Genomic DNA, 17,011 nt, shown 5'->3' on the forward strand with positions numbered 1-17,011 from the left:
CTGGACTAAGGCTCGAATCTTTAATGGCTCCGGCTACCAGCCAGACCGACAGGCTACCCTGACCTGCTGAAGTTTTATGAGGTGACAGGCAAGTTCAGTTCCCTTAACTTCAAGGTCATTGGCTCGGGCCTGGGCAGCCTGTGCTGCGTCCTTCAGCGTGCAACAACGCTGACTGAGGTCTTCAATTTCCCTGTCCTTCTGACCACACAAGTGCTGCAGGTGATCAGTAATGCTAACCTGGCGTCTCAGCAGGGATGCAAACAACCAGAAGGCACCCCTTTGACTCCCCTTGGCTTTGGGAAACCCTGATTCCTTCAGGAGGGAGACCACATGATGGCCCAGCTTCTCTCCACGTGGCTGTAACTGCTCAGACCAATCCACTGGTTTTCTGTGGTCTGCCAGCATGCTGGCCAGACTCTCAAATCCCTCCCTTTCATCAGCCCACCCGGGGATCTTATCCTGGGTGCCTGCACTGGCTTTTTTCCCCTCATTCCAGAACATTATCGCCTGTGCTTGTGTCCAGCCAAAACCTATGAGACCCTGCTCCGCAGCGCTAAATGTTGTGATGGAAAATAACTGGTTCTTTGAGTCTCAACAGTAGAGGCCTGGACACACACAGTTTTAATAATAAGGAATTTATTTACAAGGGGAAGTCTGGTCAACACAAGCAACTACAATATTCTAACAACAAAAAATGTTTAGGGTTAACACGTGTGGGGAAGGTCGGGTCGGCTGTACAATACACAGAAAGAGGTGTGGGGACAGGGTACAGTTACACATACAAAGAACAAGGGAAAAGCACTACGACAGCTATCCCCCTTGACCTTGGATAGCTGCGGCTCCCTTACCAGGACCAACGATAAACCTTCCCAAACATAAATCAAAGCACTTACCTTCAATGAGGTGGTCTGTAAGAGAGACCGAGCCAGGCACATGTCTCACCTTTTATAGCATGGGGCTGGGCGAGATAATCCAATTAAGGTGACCAATAATTTAGGTGTGCATTGATTAGTTGGGAGGGACCAAATGTTGATTGGCATATGGTGTGTCCTCCGACCAGCCAGGTGGCAGTGCCTCTTGTCACGTGGCTGGTATCTCTGGATACACTCCCTGAAATGAGTTTTTGCAGGGTGGGATGTCTGTTATTGTGACTTAGGTGAAGATCAAGCCGCACTTGGAGTAGTTAATGCCATGTATATATTAGTGACGTGGATGAAAATGTGGATTCACAGACAATACAAAGATTGCCAAAAGATGCAGCAGAATATTGCGCCATTACAGATATGGGAAGAGAAATGACGGCATTTCATCTGGCCATATGAAAATCAAAGTGTTGTACCTTGGGAGGTGATACACAGTTCATGGCAGGACCCTAAACAACATTGATGTACAGAGGGATCTTGGGTTCCGCGTCCATAGCTCCCTGATAGCAGATAAACAGATTGATAAGATAGTATAGGTGGTGTTTGGCATGTCTGTCTTTATTATTTGAGGCGTTGAGTTCAAGGGAAGTTATGTTGCAGCTTTATTAAACTCAGGAGTTTAATAAACTCTGGAGTATTGCATTCAGTTCTGGTCACTCCATTATAGGAAGGATGTCGAGGCTTTGGAGAGGATGCAGAGCAGGTAGATGCTGCAAGGATTCAGGTTCAAATTTAATTATCACATATGCATCGAAACATATAATGAAATGTATTGTTTGCATTAATAACCAACACAGCCCTACTATGTGCTAGGGGCAGTCCACAAAATCTCACCACATATTCAGGTGGCAACAGATAGTTGATTTTGTTGTTCTACTCAACATCGTAGCACGCTAAGTTTTAAGATAGCACTGGTGAAGCTCAGTAACTACATACTGGTGACCAATGAAACAAAGAAAACAACTAAATACAACTCAATGTTAATCACATTTTTTTCTAATAAATGATCACTGCAAACCAGAGCCTTTGGACTTGGAGGTAATTTGATGCAGCAACAGCACCGAGGTGAGGCACTGGGGCCATCACTGGAAGGAGTAAAGTTCATAGGTTTGGTTAATTAAATCGGAAAGGTCAGCTACAGGCTGAATCGAGGTGACTGGGTCCAGGCCCCAGAGCATATCAGAGCAAGTGAATGCGTGGATGACGATTTAAGCGATGGGCCAGATTGAAAAGGTCAAGGTGTCAGAGCCCAAGGCAAGGAACAGACCGGTTCAGCTCACTGCTCAAAGATGTTTATTCAGCTCTGCGCTGAACTGATGGTCTGGTAGGGCTCTCTTTTGTTGACTTCAGTTCTGAATGATATTTGCTTGTTTTTTTCACTCTGCACATTGGGTGTTTGTCTTTATTAATGGGTTCTTTTGGGTTTCTTTGTTTTGTAGCTGCCTGTAAGGAGACCTATCTCAAGATTGTATAATGTATACATACTTTGAACTATAACAAAACAACAGTAAATTCAACCCCTTTCCCACTCTTTCACCCACTCTCACACACACAGGCCTCTGACCACCAGCCTTTATCCCTGGACTCTCAGACGTTGGGCCTCAAACCTCCAGTCCCTGGCTCTGGCTTGCAGAATACTGACCTCTGGACACACTCACCCATGGACTTCAACTTTTGGGCCTCTATTGTAGCTGGTGGTCCATTTTCCCATCCTGCTTACCTGCTTATGACTTTCCTCTCTCATTTATCAATGTTCTGCTTCCATAAGGCTGACAGATGACCCATGGCATGTTGATGATGTCCAAAAGTGAAATACTTAAACAATGGCTGTGTGCATTTGCAGATGTTGTCACATGTGACTGATTTGGAGAATCTCAGAGATCCTTGGCACCAGTCAAAGTTCCAGTCTGAGGAGCTTATTCACTACTCAATAATCAAGAATACTCAGACTTCTTTTCTAATCTACACGTTCCAGTCAACTACAATTTTAAAACTAATTATTTTTTTAAACTAATTTTACATTGTCAACTGAACCACTCTCACTCATTTTCAAGGAAAAAAAGTGATCTCATCATTTCACATTCTGTAATGTCTCACATCTGCATGTTTCAAGGCATCAAGGACTCTAAATCATGGATTAGAGGGGTATATACTATAAGGAGTGGTTAGCCAAACTTGGGTTGCTTTTGCTGGAGAGCAGAGGCTGAGGGGAAAACCTGATCAAGGTTTAAGATTATGAGAAGCATAAATAGAGTAGACAGCCTGAATCTTTTTCCAAGGGTCTAAATGTCTAATACTACAGGCCATGAAATTAAGATGAAAGGTGGTAAATTCAAAGGAGGTGTGTAGTGCAAGTATTTGTTTTATATACAATTAGTCATGGGTGCATTGAATGTACTGCCAGAATGGTAGTGGATGCAAATGCAATAGAAGCATTTTAGAAGCTCTTGCATAGTCACATGAATGTGCAGAGAATGGAGGAATATAGATAAATACTTTATTGATCCCAAAAGAAATTACAGTGCCACAGTAGCATTACAAGTTCACAAATGTACAAATATTAGAAGGGCAGTAGAATGAATAAAAAGAAGTTACCACCTAGCTATAGGTTGTCTCGTTATAGAACCTTTTGGCTGAGGGTAAGAATGACCTCATATAGTGCTTTTTGGAGCAGCGCAGTTGTCTTAGTCGATTACTAAAAGTGCTCTTCTGTTCAGCCAAGGCGGCACACAGAGGATGAGGCAGAAACATTGCCCAGATTTGCCAAGATTTTCCATCTTTGTTCTACCACAGCCTCCAGTGTGTCCAGTTTGACTCCTATAAAAGAACCAGCCTTTCTGATCAGTTTATTGAGCCTGTTTGCATCACCCGAATGCTCCGGATGGCTCTTGACGTGAGTTGGCAACAGCACATGACGAACGTCGAGTTTTATGATGACGTACCGATGCTCATTACTGAAATTGAGGTGAGAAGACTGCAACTAGCGGGGCACTGTCTATGCCACCCTGAGCTACCTGCAGGCCTAGTCATCGTATGGGAGCCCAAGCATGGGAGGATGACCCTGGGCGCCCTCCCAAGACTATGGTCAACACACTTCTAGAAGATAGTGGTGCCGCTAGTGTAGATGAACTGAACACACTGATGAGGGAGAGGGAGGAGTGGAGATTCCGTCACCGTGTCCGACACCCACCCCCTAGGCCTGAGTCGACGTCGTAGTAGTAGCATTACCTGAGTCGATGCCATTTCCCCAGCACACCACCACATAAAAGATTGTACTAGAGACAACAGACTGATAGCATGTGTGAAGGAGAGGCCTGCATATGCCAAAGACCTCAGTCCCCTCAAGAAGTAGAGGTGACTAGCTCTTCTTGTACACAGCATCTTTGTTGGTCTTCCACTCAAGTCTGCCATCCAGGTGCACCCCCAGGTACTTGTAAGTCCTCACCACACCCACATCCTGACCGTCAATACTAACAGGGAGCAGGTCAGGCTTCGTCTTTCTAAAGTCCATCACCATCTCTTTTATCTTACTGAAGTTGAGCTGTAGATGATTCAGCTTGTACCATTTGACAAAGTCTTCCACCAGGGTGCTGTTTTCATCCTCCTGTCCTCCCTTTATACACCCAACTATTGCTGAGCCATCAGAAGATTTCTGCAGAAATTGTGCAGGCAGAATGGATTAGTGTAGTTTGGTATTTAATTATTGGTTCAATTATTTTGACACAGTCTGAGCTGAAGACCTTGTTCCTATGCTGTATTGATTTATGTACATTTCTTTTAACTCTGTTTTGGAATTCCACAAATGAGTTTATCAAACAGTTTTGGTCACAGTTCCATCCCTTTTCATTCTTGACTTCTCAGCAGCCTCAGAAACTGAGGCTATGTATAGGCTTTTCAGTCTATGTATGACCAGTACTGAAGCAATCAGTTTTGCAGTAGTCAGGGGAGTGGGAAGAAACTTCTTGCCAAAGATCTTTCAGAATAAAGAAATAACATCTGTGCCATAAGGAGTGAGCAGTTTGCATTTCTGTTTCTTACAGCTTTAAAATATTTCAATATTTAATACATTGTAATATAAGAAGTGTTTAATTAGAATTAATTTTGTTCCATTTAATACATAATGCAAATAAATTCAAGATTGTCAGGCATTTGACACTTTTTAAAACAGAGAAAGATTAAATGAGTTGTGAAGAAAATGTGCTGCTTTAGATCAAAAATACTGCAAGTAAAGTTTGGATTGGAAGATAACAAATGAAACAAAGTGTTAAATTATTGTATTTCAGTTTTTTAAAGTTTGAGGTTTTTGAAGAGGTTACCAAAAATGCTGATGTGGGCAGCCTGATAAACGTGGTCTATGTGGACTTCAGCACGGCCTTTGACAAGTTACCACATAATAGGATGGTCTGGAAGGTTAGATCACATGGAATTCAGGACAAGATAGGCAATTGGATACAAAATTGGCTCAATGATAGGAGACAAGAGGGTGGTGGTAGATGCTTGATTTTCAGAATGAAGTCCTGTGACCAGTGTCATGCTGAAACAAGAGAAAACCTGCAGCTGTTGGAAATCCAAGTAATACACACAAAATGCTGGAGGATCTCAGCAAACTAGGCAGCATCTCTTGAAAAGAGTAAAGTCGATGTTTTTGGGCTGAAGGTTCTTGGCCTGGAATGTCAGCTTTACACTTTTCTACAAATGCTGCCTGGGCTGCTGAGTTCCTCCAGCATTTTGTGTGTGTTGACCAGTGTCATGCTGTTGGGTTTGGCACTGGGTCCAATAACGTTTGTCTATATCAACGAGTTGAATGAGAATGTAGATGGCATGGTCAGTAAATTTGTAGATGATACTAAAATTGGTGGTGTCCTGTATGTTGAAGGTTAACTTGATTAACTGTGGAATTGTTAACTGTAGAGATTCAAACTTTAGGGTTTGATTCAGGTAAATGTGAGATATTGCATTTTAGTAAGACAGACCAAAGGATTGCCCAATAAATGGTAGCAAGGGTTGCAGGTATGTAGTTGGTTGAAAGTGATGACACGTGTGTGGTGATGAAGCATTTGGTGTGCTTGCCTTCCTCATTCAGGATATTGAGTATTGAGTAAGTTGTTAAGTCATGATTTTACAGCTGTATAAGGCATTGGTATCAAAGTTCAAAATAAAATTTATTATCAGAGTATTTATTAACACCACATTCAACCCCAAGATTCATTTTCTGTGGGCATACTTAGCAAATCTATAGAATGGTAACTGTAAACATCAGGAACCGGTAACTGTAAACAAACTATGCAAATGCAGGTATAAATAAATAGCAATAAATTTATATAGCAATAAATAACAAGCATGAAATAACAGTATAACAGAGTCCTTAAATGAGTGTAGCTATCCCCATTTGTTCAAGAGCTTGACGGCTGAATGGTAGTATCTGATCTTGAACCTGATGATAGTCCTAAGGCACCTGTACCTTCTACCTGATGGGAGCAACGAGAAAAGAGCATGGCCTGGGTGGTGAGGATCTTTGATAGATGCTGCTTTCCTGTGGGAATATTTCATGTAAATGTGCTCAATGGTTTGGGAGGGTTTTGCCCATGATGTACTAGGCTGAATCCACTACCTTTTGTACGATTTTCTGCTCAAAGGCATTGGTGTTCCCATAACAGGCAGTACATTTTCCACCTCACATCTATAGAAGTTTTCCAAGGATTTTGATGACATGCTGAATCTCCGCAGACTCCTTAGAAAGTAGAGGCGCTGTTGTCCTTTCCTTGCAATTATATTTGTGTGATGGGTCCAGGACAGGTCCTCTGAGATAGTGACACCCAGGAATTTAAAGTTACTGACCCTCTCCACCTCTGCTCCTCCTATGATTACTGGCTCATGGACCTCTGGTTTCCCTCACCTGAAGTCTACAATCTTTTCCTTGGTCTTATTGACATTGAATGAGAGGTTGTTATTTCACCACTCAGCCTAGTTTTCACTCTCCCTTCTGTATGTCGATTCATCACCTCCTTTGGTACAGCCCACAGCAGTGGTGTTGTCAGCCAACTTGTATATGGTGCTGGGGCTGTACTTAGCCACACAGTCATAGGTGTAAAGCGAGTAGAGCAGGGGGCTAAACATACATCCTGTGGTGCTCCCATCTTGATAGAGATTGTGGAGGAGATGTTTTTGCCAATCTGAACTGACTGGGGTCTACAAGTGAGGAAATTCAGGATCAGTTGCACAAGGTGGTATTGAGGCCCACTGGTTAGTTTTAAAGTAATTGTGGCGTTAAATGCCAAGTTATAATCAATCAAGTGCATCCTGATGTATGCATCTTTGCTCTCCAGATGTTCCAGGGTTGTGAAGAGCCAACGAGATAGCAACTGCTGTTGACCTGTTGTTTTGGTAGACGAATTGGAACGGATCCAAGTCACCATTCAGACAGGAGTTGATATGCTTCAACACAAGCCTCTCAAAATACTTCATCACCATGGATCCATAAGAGCATAAGACATAGGAGCAGAATTAGGCCATTCAGTCCATCAAGTCTGCTCTGCCATTCCATCATGGCTGATCTCAGAACCCACTCATACACCTGCCTTCTTGCCATATCCTTTGATGCCCCGACCATTCAGGAAACTATGCACTTATGCCTCAAATATACCCACAGACTTGGCCTCCACTGCAGAGCATTCTACAGATTCACGACTCTCTGGCTAAAACAATTCTTCCTTACATCTGTTCTAAAAGGTCTCGTCCTCAATTTTGAAACTGTGCTTTCTAGTTCTGGATGTTCCCACCATAGGAAACATCCTCTCCACATCCACCATATCTAGTCCTTTTTCAACATTGGGTAGGTTTCAATGAGATCCCCCCGCATTCTTCTAAATTCCAGTGAGTACAGGCTCAAAGCTGCCAGCTGCTCCTCATATGTTAATCCCTTCATTCCTGGAATCCCCTCTTTTGAACCTCCTCTGGACTCTCTCCAATGACAACACATCTTTTCTGAGATAAGGGGCCCAAAACTGTTGAGAACACTCCAAGTGCGGCCTGACTAGTGTCTTATAAAGCCTTAGCATTATCTCTTTGCTTTTATATTGTATTCCCCTTGAAGTAAATGCCAACATTGCATTTGCCTTCTTTACCACAGGCTCAATCAGTAAATTAACCTTCTGGGAGTCTTGCACAAGGAGTCCTAAGTCCCTCTGCACCTCTGATGTTTGAACCTTTTCCCCATTTAGATAAGAGTCTACATTATTTTTCCTTTTACCAAAATGCATTATCATACATTTCCCAACACTGTTTTCCATCTGCTATTTTTTTGCCCATTCTTCCAATTTGTCCAAGTCCTGCTGCAATTGCGTTCTCCTCAGCACTACCGACCCCTCCACCTATCTTCGTATCCTCTGCAAACTTTGCCACAAAGCCATCAATTTCATTGCCCAAATCATTGACAATGTGAGATGTAGCAGTTCCAATATTCACCCCAAGGAATACCACTAGTCATCAGCAGGCAGCCAGAAAAGGCCCCTTTTATTCCCACTCTCTGCTTCCTGGCTGTCAGCCATTCCTCTATCCGTGCTAGTATCTTTCCTGTAATGCTGTAGGATTTTATCTTGTTAAACAGCCTCATATGTGGCACCTTATCAAATGCTTTGGAAAATGCAAGTAAATGACATCTTCTGCCTCTCCGTTGTCCACCCTTCTTATTTCCTCGAAGAACTCTAACTGATATGTTAGGCCAGGTTTCCTTTACAGAAACCATGCTGACTTTGACTAATTTTATCATTAGTCTCCAAGTACTCCAAGTGGATATAAGGAATTTATTGTAGTGTAGCAATGGTCCAGTGTGTTGGGACCTCTGGTGGAACAGGTTACATGTTGGTGATAATTGGGCAGGGTTTTCTTCAAACAGACTTGGCTAAAGTCGCCAATTATAATTTGAAATGCATCCGGATGGGATGTTTTTTGCCTGCAGACAACATTGTGCAGTTTTGTGAGTGCTTGCTTATAATTGGCCACTGCTGGTATATAATCTGTGGTCAGGATTACAGATGAGAACTCCTGATGCAAATAGAATGGTCTACATTTAATCATTAGGTTTTGCAAGTCAGGGGAACAGGAGGTCGACATAACCCCAAGGTCCATACACCAATGAGAAATGACTAAAAAGCACATGCTGCCACCTTTCTCCTTACTAGAATTCAAGGTTTGATCCATTTTGAAAATCATAAAACTTTCTAATCAGATAGCTGTGTTCACTGTTAACCAATTCTCAATGCAACAAACAATTGAGATCAACCTCATATGCCTCTGATACAGCAGTCTTGCCCTGAGATCATCAATCTTATTTTGCTGTGACTGTACATTTGCTATCAAGATGGTGCTTCAGCCTGGTTTCAATCCCACCTCTCCTACTGCATTTTTGGCCTTGGCGTTGACCTTCAAAGGTGCTACACTTAGCTGCTCTGCATTTAATTGTCAAACGTGAGATCTGAAGATCATTAATGTATTTTCATAGTCCATTGTTAAGAGGAAATTTGCACGCTGCGGATTGCAGCAAAAGTAGTTCAGGAGTATATTAAGAGGAAAACTGGTACAAATTCCTGTAGTCCAGTCACCGATGTACACCGGTGCCATCTACCTTTTTATAAATTGAGGTAAATTTGACTTTGACCACTTAAAAGATATTTGGAGAGATCCATGGAGTTGACTGTGTTAAGCAGGCAAATAGCAAAGTTAGTTACCAGGTTGGCATGGCCTAGTTGGGCCAAAGGATTTGTTTCTGTGCTGTATAGCTCTTGTGTCTCTATAGATGATCCCTTCAAGTTTTTGTAGTGGTAATATGGGAAAGTATCAGGTTATAAAGTAAATTGGGATAAAAGTGAAATTTTGCCCCTCACCAAAGGTCATTATAATCAATGTCGATTAGCAACTCAATTTCGATGGTCAATGAATGGGATAAAATATTTAGGTATTAGAGTTGATAATGATGTTAAAAATTTATATAAACAAAACTATTTGCCATTATTAAAAAAAATAAAAGAGGATCTTGATAAATGGATGATGTTACCAATAACATTAATAGGTAGAGTTAATGCTGTAAAAATGAATATATTTCCTAGATTGCAATATTTATTTCAAAATTTACCAATACAATTACCTCAGAAGTTTTTTCAAGAACTGAATAAATATGTAAGGAAATTTCTTTGGAAAGGTAAGATGTCAAGAATATCATTGGAAAAATTGACATGTAAATTTGATTTAGGGGGGGTTACAACTTCCAAATTTTAAGAATTATTATAAAGCAGATCAACTTAGATTTATTGCGTCTTTTTTTGATGAAGAAAAATCGGCATGGATTAAAATAGAATTAGATAAGATAGGAGAAAATATACCAGAGGATTTTATATATAAATGGGAATCCAAATGGATACGGGAAAAAAAAGAATCTCCTATATTAAGACACTTGATTGATTTATGGAATAAGGTAAATATGGACGATGAGATAAAGAAATCTTTATTAGCAAAAAGAACTTTAATTCAAAATAGGGTTATTCCTTTTACAATGGATAATAAACTTTTACATAATTGGTTCCAAAAGGGGATTAAATATATAAGTGATTGTTTTGAAGGAGGTATATTGATGTTGTTTGATCAATTAAAAAATAAATATAAAATATCAAATAATACTCTTTTCTGTTATTTTCAGTTAAAAGCCTATTTACGAGAAAAGCTGGGACAAACAATGTTGATGCCAAAACCTAGTGAAGTAGAAATATTAATTCAGAAATGAAAAATTAAAAAATTTATATCTTGTATGTATAATTTGATTCAAAAGCAAACAATTAAGTTAGGAATTCACAAATCAAGACAAAAATGGGAATCTGATCTGAATGTTAAAATTGATGAAAAAAATTGGTCAAGATTATGTTCTGATAGTATGAGAAATACAATAAATGTTCGACTTAGATTAATACAATATAATTTTTTACATCAATTATATATAACACCACAGAAAATAAATAGATTTAATTTAAATATGTCTGACCAATGTTTTCGATGTAGTCAAGAAATTGGTACTTTTTTACATTCTACCTGGTCTTGTTTTAAAATTCAACCATTTTGGATAAATTTAAGACTTTTATTGGAACAAATTATTGGAGTACAACTCCCACATAGTCCATTATTATTTTTATTAGGAGACATTGAAGGGACAATACCGAAACTTAAATTGAACAAGTATCGGAAAAAATTTATAAAAATTGCATTGGCAGTAGCCAAAAAAGTTATCGCAGTTAGTTGGAAATCTGATTTATATTTAACTATGGATCATTGGAATAATGAAATACATAGTTGTATTCCATTTGAAAAAATTATGTATAATCTAAGAAATTAATAGATATATTTTTGAAAATTTGGCTCCCATACTTACAAAAGATAGGATTAAATACACAGGTCCTTTGAAGATAAAATCATAGTAATTGGGGAAAGTAAAAATAAATATCAAAATTATTTTGAACTCCATGGAGCATGTGGGGATCCTCCGATATCCAGGCAATCTTTTTCTTCTTTCTTTTTTTTTTCTTTTTTTTTAGATAAGGGTTAAGGGGAGGGGGGAGGGTCAACATTATTTTTCTTACTACCGTAGATTCCGGACTACAGAGCGCACCTGATTAAAAGCCGCTGGCTCTAATTTTAGAAAGAAAATCAATTTTTTACTGGATTTTAGGCCGCACCGGATTTTCGGCCGCAGGTGTCCCACGTTGTAATATGAGATATTTACACAGAAAGATATTACACGTGAGGATTTTTTAACTTTTAATTAAATCCATATGGTAACATAAACAAATACATATTGCAAATGCTTTTTTTCGAACCGTGCCTGTAACGCGGCTACTTTTAAATATACGTTGCGTATACTTTTTTACTGAACAACATTCCAATATCTCCTAACGACTGGTAAAAAATATATATACTGCAGCCTACCAGGAAAAGTTATTGATCGCCTTTAACTTAAAAGCAGCGTTTTCGCTCCGCCGCTCGCCCCCGCCGTCCCGTTTATCGCAAACGGCATTTTTCCCACAAGACGCGGCGAAACCGGGTGTGACGTCATAGCATCCCGCGATGTAGTACAGAAAACAAATATAGTTAAAACTCTTCTAACTTTAACTAGAAAATGAATTACTAAGCGAAAATATTATAAACTAAATAACTGCCATAAAGGCAGCACAATGCTTTTCTTCGAGTGTTTTCCATGTTGATGAGGGTGAGTACAAATGACTGATTTACAATAATTTAATTGTGAAAGTGCACTTGATTTATCGTACAATTTCATTGGACCTCTGTGAACTACTCATCAATTTTATTGGTCTACTGTTACGAGGCAAAATGTTTTTGGCGGCATGAAAAAAATCATGTATTAGCGGCTCCGTATTAAAGGCCGCAGAGTTCAAAGCTGTTCAAAATGTGGGAAAAAAGTAGCGGCTTATAATCCGACATCTACGGTATTTTATTATCACATTTATTCCTTGTAATTTCTAAAATTTAATAAATAAATTTTAAAAAGTTTTTGTAGTGGTTAAATAAAAAAAAGTCACCAAGCATCAACTAAATAAATAAAGGAAGGAAGATGCAGGATCAGGTGATGTGCTGTAGCTACATGATATGGGAGCTGGTGGACCCCATTGTGGTTCCTGATAACCACATCTGCAGCAAGTGTTGGCTGCTTGAAGAGCTCAGGCTCAGAGTTGATGACCTAGAATCTGAGCTTCAGAAACTGCGGCACATCAGGGAGGAGGAGAGTTACCTGGCACTCTGTTTCAGGAATGAAAGGTACACCCATTAAATTAGCTGCCTCAAATTCATTGTGAGGTTAGGGACAAGAGCGTGTGACTGCAAGTGGGGCAGGTAGGCGGATCGAAGAGACAGTACCATTTTCCAGATGCTAGCAGCTGGAACAGTTTGTGGTTGGGGTGACTTGGATCCCCAATAATCCTTGGGGCCCTTTTAAGCAGCTGTCATTGTAAATATACTGACTAGTGGGATGTTCACATCTATAGATGTGCTGGGCTGTCTGCACCGCTCTCTGCAGAGTCCTGCAATTGAGGAAAGTACAGTTCCCATACTAGGCAGTGATATAGCCAGTTAGAATGCTCTCAATTGTGCTGCTGTAGAAAGATCTTAGGATTTGGGGGACCATACCAAACTCTTCAATCGTCTGAGGTGAAAGAGGCGCTGTAGTGCTTTTTTTTTCAACCACATAGCCGGTATGTACAGACCATGTGAGGTCCTCAGTGATGTGTATACCGAGGAGCTTAAAGCTGTTCACCCTCTCATCTCCAGATCTATAAGATATCAATAGGGTTGGGCCTGTCTCAGTTTCTCCTGTAGTCCATAACCAGCTCCTTTGTTTTTGCGACATTGAGGGAAAGGTTGTTTTCTTGACACCACTGTGCCAGGGTGATGACTTCTCTGTGGGCTGCCTCATTATTATTTGAGATAAGGCCAATTAATGTAGTATTGTCTGCAAATTTAATTAGCAGATTGGAGGTGTGGGTGGCAACTCAGTCATGGTATACAGAGTAAAGGAGGGGACTTAGGATACAGCCGTGGGGTGCTCCTGTGTTGAGAGGCAGAGGTGAGGGAGCCCACTTTTGCCAACTGCCGTTGATCTGACAGGAAGTCCAGGATCCAACTGCGCAAGGCAGGGTGAAGGCCGAAGTCTCTGAGCTGCTTATCAAGCCTGGAGGGAATTATGGGGAACAGGTGGATGTTATTTACTTGGATTTCCAGAAGGCGTTTGATAATTTGCCACATAAAAGATATAAGATAAGGATACATAGAGTTAGGTGTGATGTATCAGCATGGATAGAGGATTGGTTAACCAATAGAAAGCAGAGAGTTGGGATACATGGGTGTTATTCTGGTTGGCAATCAGTGGTGAGTGGTGTGCCACAGGGGTCCATGCTGGGCCTGCAATGATATACATTAACGATCTGGAAGAGAGGACCGAGTGTAGTGTATCTAATTTTGCTGATGATACTAAATTGACTGGAAAAGACAGACAGACATACTTTATTGATCTGGAGGGAAATTGGATTTCATTACAGTTGCACCAACCAAGAATAGTGTAGAAATATAACAATATAAAACCATAAATAATTAAATAATAATAGGTAAATTATGCCAAGTGGAAATAAGTCCAGGACCAGCCTATTGGCTCGGGGTGTCTGACACTCCGAGGGAGGAGTTGTAAAGTTTGATGGCCACAGGCAGGAATGACTTCCTATGATGCTCAGTGTTGCATCTTGGTGGAATGAGTCTCTGGCTGAATGTACTCCTTGCCTAACCAGTACATTATGGAGTGGATGGGAGACATTGTCCAAGATGGCATGCAACTTGGACAGCATCCTCTTTTCAGACACCACCGTCAGAGAGTCCAGGTCCACCCCCACAACATCACTGGCCTTACAAATGAGTTTGTTGATTCTGTTGGTGTCTGCTACCCTCAGCCTGCTGCCCCAGCACACAACAGCAAACATGATAGCACTGGCCACCACAGACTCGTAGAACATCCTCAGCATTGTCTGGCAGATGTTAAAGGACCTCAATCTCCTCAGGAAATAGAGACAGCTCTGACCCTTGTAGACAGCCTGAGTGTTCTTTGACCAGTCCAGTTTATTGTCAATTCGTATCCCCAGGTATTTGTAATCCTCCACCGTGTCCACACTGACCCTTGGTTGGAAACAGGGGTCACCGGTGCCTTAGCCCTCCTCAGGTTCACCACCAGCTCCTTAGTCTTTTTCACATTAAGCTGCAGATGATTCTGCTCACACCATGTGACAAAGTTTCCCACCGTAGCCCTGTACTTAGCCTCATCTCCCTTGCTGATGCATCCAACTATGGCAGAGTCATCAGAAAACTTCTGAAGATGGCAAGACTATGTGCAGTAGTTGAAGTCCGAGATGTAGATGGTGAAGAGAAAGGGAGACAGGACAGTCTCCTTTGGAGCCCCAGTGCTGCTGACCACTCTGTCTGACACACAGTGTTGCAAGCGCACATACTGTGGTCTGCAACTCTGCAAATTGTGCAGAGGATATGGAGAGTCTGCAGAGAGATATAGATAAATTAAGTGAGTAGGCAAGGGTCTGGCAAATGGAGTACATTGTTGGTAAGTGCAAGGTCATCCACTTTGGAAGGAAGAATGGAAGAGTGGATTATTATTTCAATGGTAAAAACTTGTAGCATGCTTCTGTGCAGAGGACTTGGGAGTGCTTGTGCATGAATTGCAAAAGGTTGGCTTGCAGGTGCAGCAGGCTATGAAGAAGGCAAATGGGATGTTGACTGTCATTCCTAGGGGTATTGAATTTAAGAGTAGGGGAGGTATTGCTGCAACTGTATAGGGTACTGGTGAGGCTGCATCTGGAGTACTGCATACAGTTCAGATCTTATTTGAGGAAGGATATATTGGCTTTGGAGGCAGTGCAGAGGAGGTTCACCAGGCTGATTTCAGAGATAAGGGGATTAGATTATGAGGAGGGATTGAGTTGCCTGCGATTACTTGCTGGAATTCAGAAGGATGAGAGGAGATCTTGCAAAACATTATGAAATTATGAAAGGGATAAGATAGAGGCAGAAAAGTTGCTTCCTCTGGTAGATGAGACTAGAACTAAGGGACATGGCCTCAAGATTTGGGGGAGTAAAGTTAGGATGGAGATGAGGAGGAACTGCTTTTCCCAAAGAGTGGTGAATCTGTGGAATTCTCTGCCCAATGAAGCATTGGAAGCTACCTCAGTAAATATATTTAAGACAAGGTTGGATAGATTTTTGAATATTAAGGGAATTGAGGGTTATGGGGAAAAGGCAGATGGGTGGAGATGAGTCCATGGTCAGTCATGATCTTATTCAATGCCGAATCAGGCTCAGTTAGCCAGATGGCCTACTCCTGCTCCTATTAATTATACTCTTATGTTCTTCATTTGGGTCCCTTACCTTAAAGAATGTGCTGAAACTGGAGAGGGTTCAAAGGAAGTTCACAATGATTCCAGGAATGAATGGCTTGTCACATGAAGAGCATTTGATGGCTCTGGGTCTGTATTCACTGGAATTCAGAAGAATGAGGAGTGACCACATTGAAACCAATCGAATGGTGAAAGGTGTTAATAGAGTGGATGTACAGGGAATGTTTTCTGTGGTGGGAGACTCTAAGACCAGAGAACACACCCTTAGAATAGAGGGACATCTTTTTAAAACAGAGATGAGCAGTTTCTTTAGCCAGAAAGTGATGAATCTGTGGAATTCTTTGCTACAGGCAGCTGCGGAGGCAAAATCTTTATGTATGTTTAAGGCAGAGGTTGATAAATTCTTGACTGGTCAGGGCATGAAGGGATATGGGGAGAAAGCAGGAGATTGAGGCTGAGATGAAAATTGGATCAGCCATGATAAAATGGCAGAGCAGACACGATGGGCCAAATGGCCTAATTTTGTTCCTATACTTATGGTCTAAATTGATTTCATGAAGCAGGTTCTTAAAGGAGTTGATCATTTATAGTATCCTTTATTGTCCAAGCACTTGTAGTCATTCCAACAGTTAAAATTTACAGGATGCTTTCCATTGGGTTTTGGAAGGATATAAATGCTGCCTGAACAGTGAAATGCTTCTTGCAGTAGATACAGTGGCTTTTCTGTCATGGCTTCCTTCCAAGATCCACAATCTGACTCTGGAGGTACACACTTCTGAAATTCTAACAACATCAGCATTTCTCTAAGATTACACAAATATGACCTGTCTACTAAACAGAGGGCTGCATATATCCTTATAAAACTCCTTTGAACCCTTCAGAACTGCTGTGTCCTTCCTGTAATACAGCAACTAGAAACACTTTATACTGGTTACCACATTATGATGTCATAGGATCTCTTACATCCCTGATGGAGTAGATGAAGCTTCATTTGATAGCTTATCCAAAAGAAAGACCCACCTACATTGCATTGCTACACTTTATGTGGAGTGGTACTGGATCCCATAAACAACTAACAGTGAGGAAGTGTGCTGTCAACTATATACTCAGTCCTTCCTTAAACAATATTTCTGCTATCACAGGGCA

The 17,011-nt window shown here is 41.0% G+C and overlaps 1 protein-coding gene across 7 annotated transcripts in view; it reads left to right on the forward strand.

Moving 5' to 3' along the window:
* The window catches only part of numb (NUMB endocytic adaptor protein), a 251,647-nt gene that overhangs the window by 76,447 nt on the left and 158,189 nt on the right, over positions 1-17,011 (forward strand). The window contains exon 1 of one of the 7 annotated variants that reach the window (XM_073040515.1): positions 3,872-3,888. The exons of the other annotated variants lie outside the window; for them this stretch is intronic. The gene's annotated coding sequence lies outside the window, so the exon portion shown is untranslated. Of the gene's footprint in view, positions 1-3,871; positions 3,889-17,011 lie in introns of those variants that run through there. 7 annotated transcript variants of the gene reach the window in all.

Source organism: Hemitrygon akajei, chromosome 3 (genome assembly GCF_048418815.1).
Source record: "Hemitrygon akajei chromosome 3, sHemAka1.3, whole genome shotgun sequence".
In the NCBI taxonomy this organism is placed as follows: Eukaryota; Metazoa; Chordata; class Chondrichthyes; order Myliobatiformes; family Dasyatidae; genus Hemitrygon; species Hemitrygon akajei.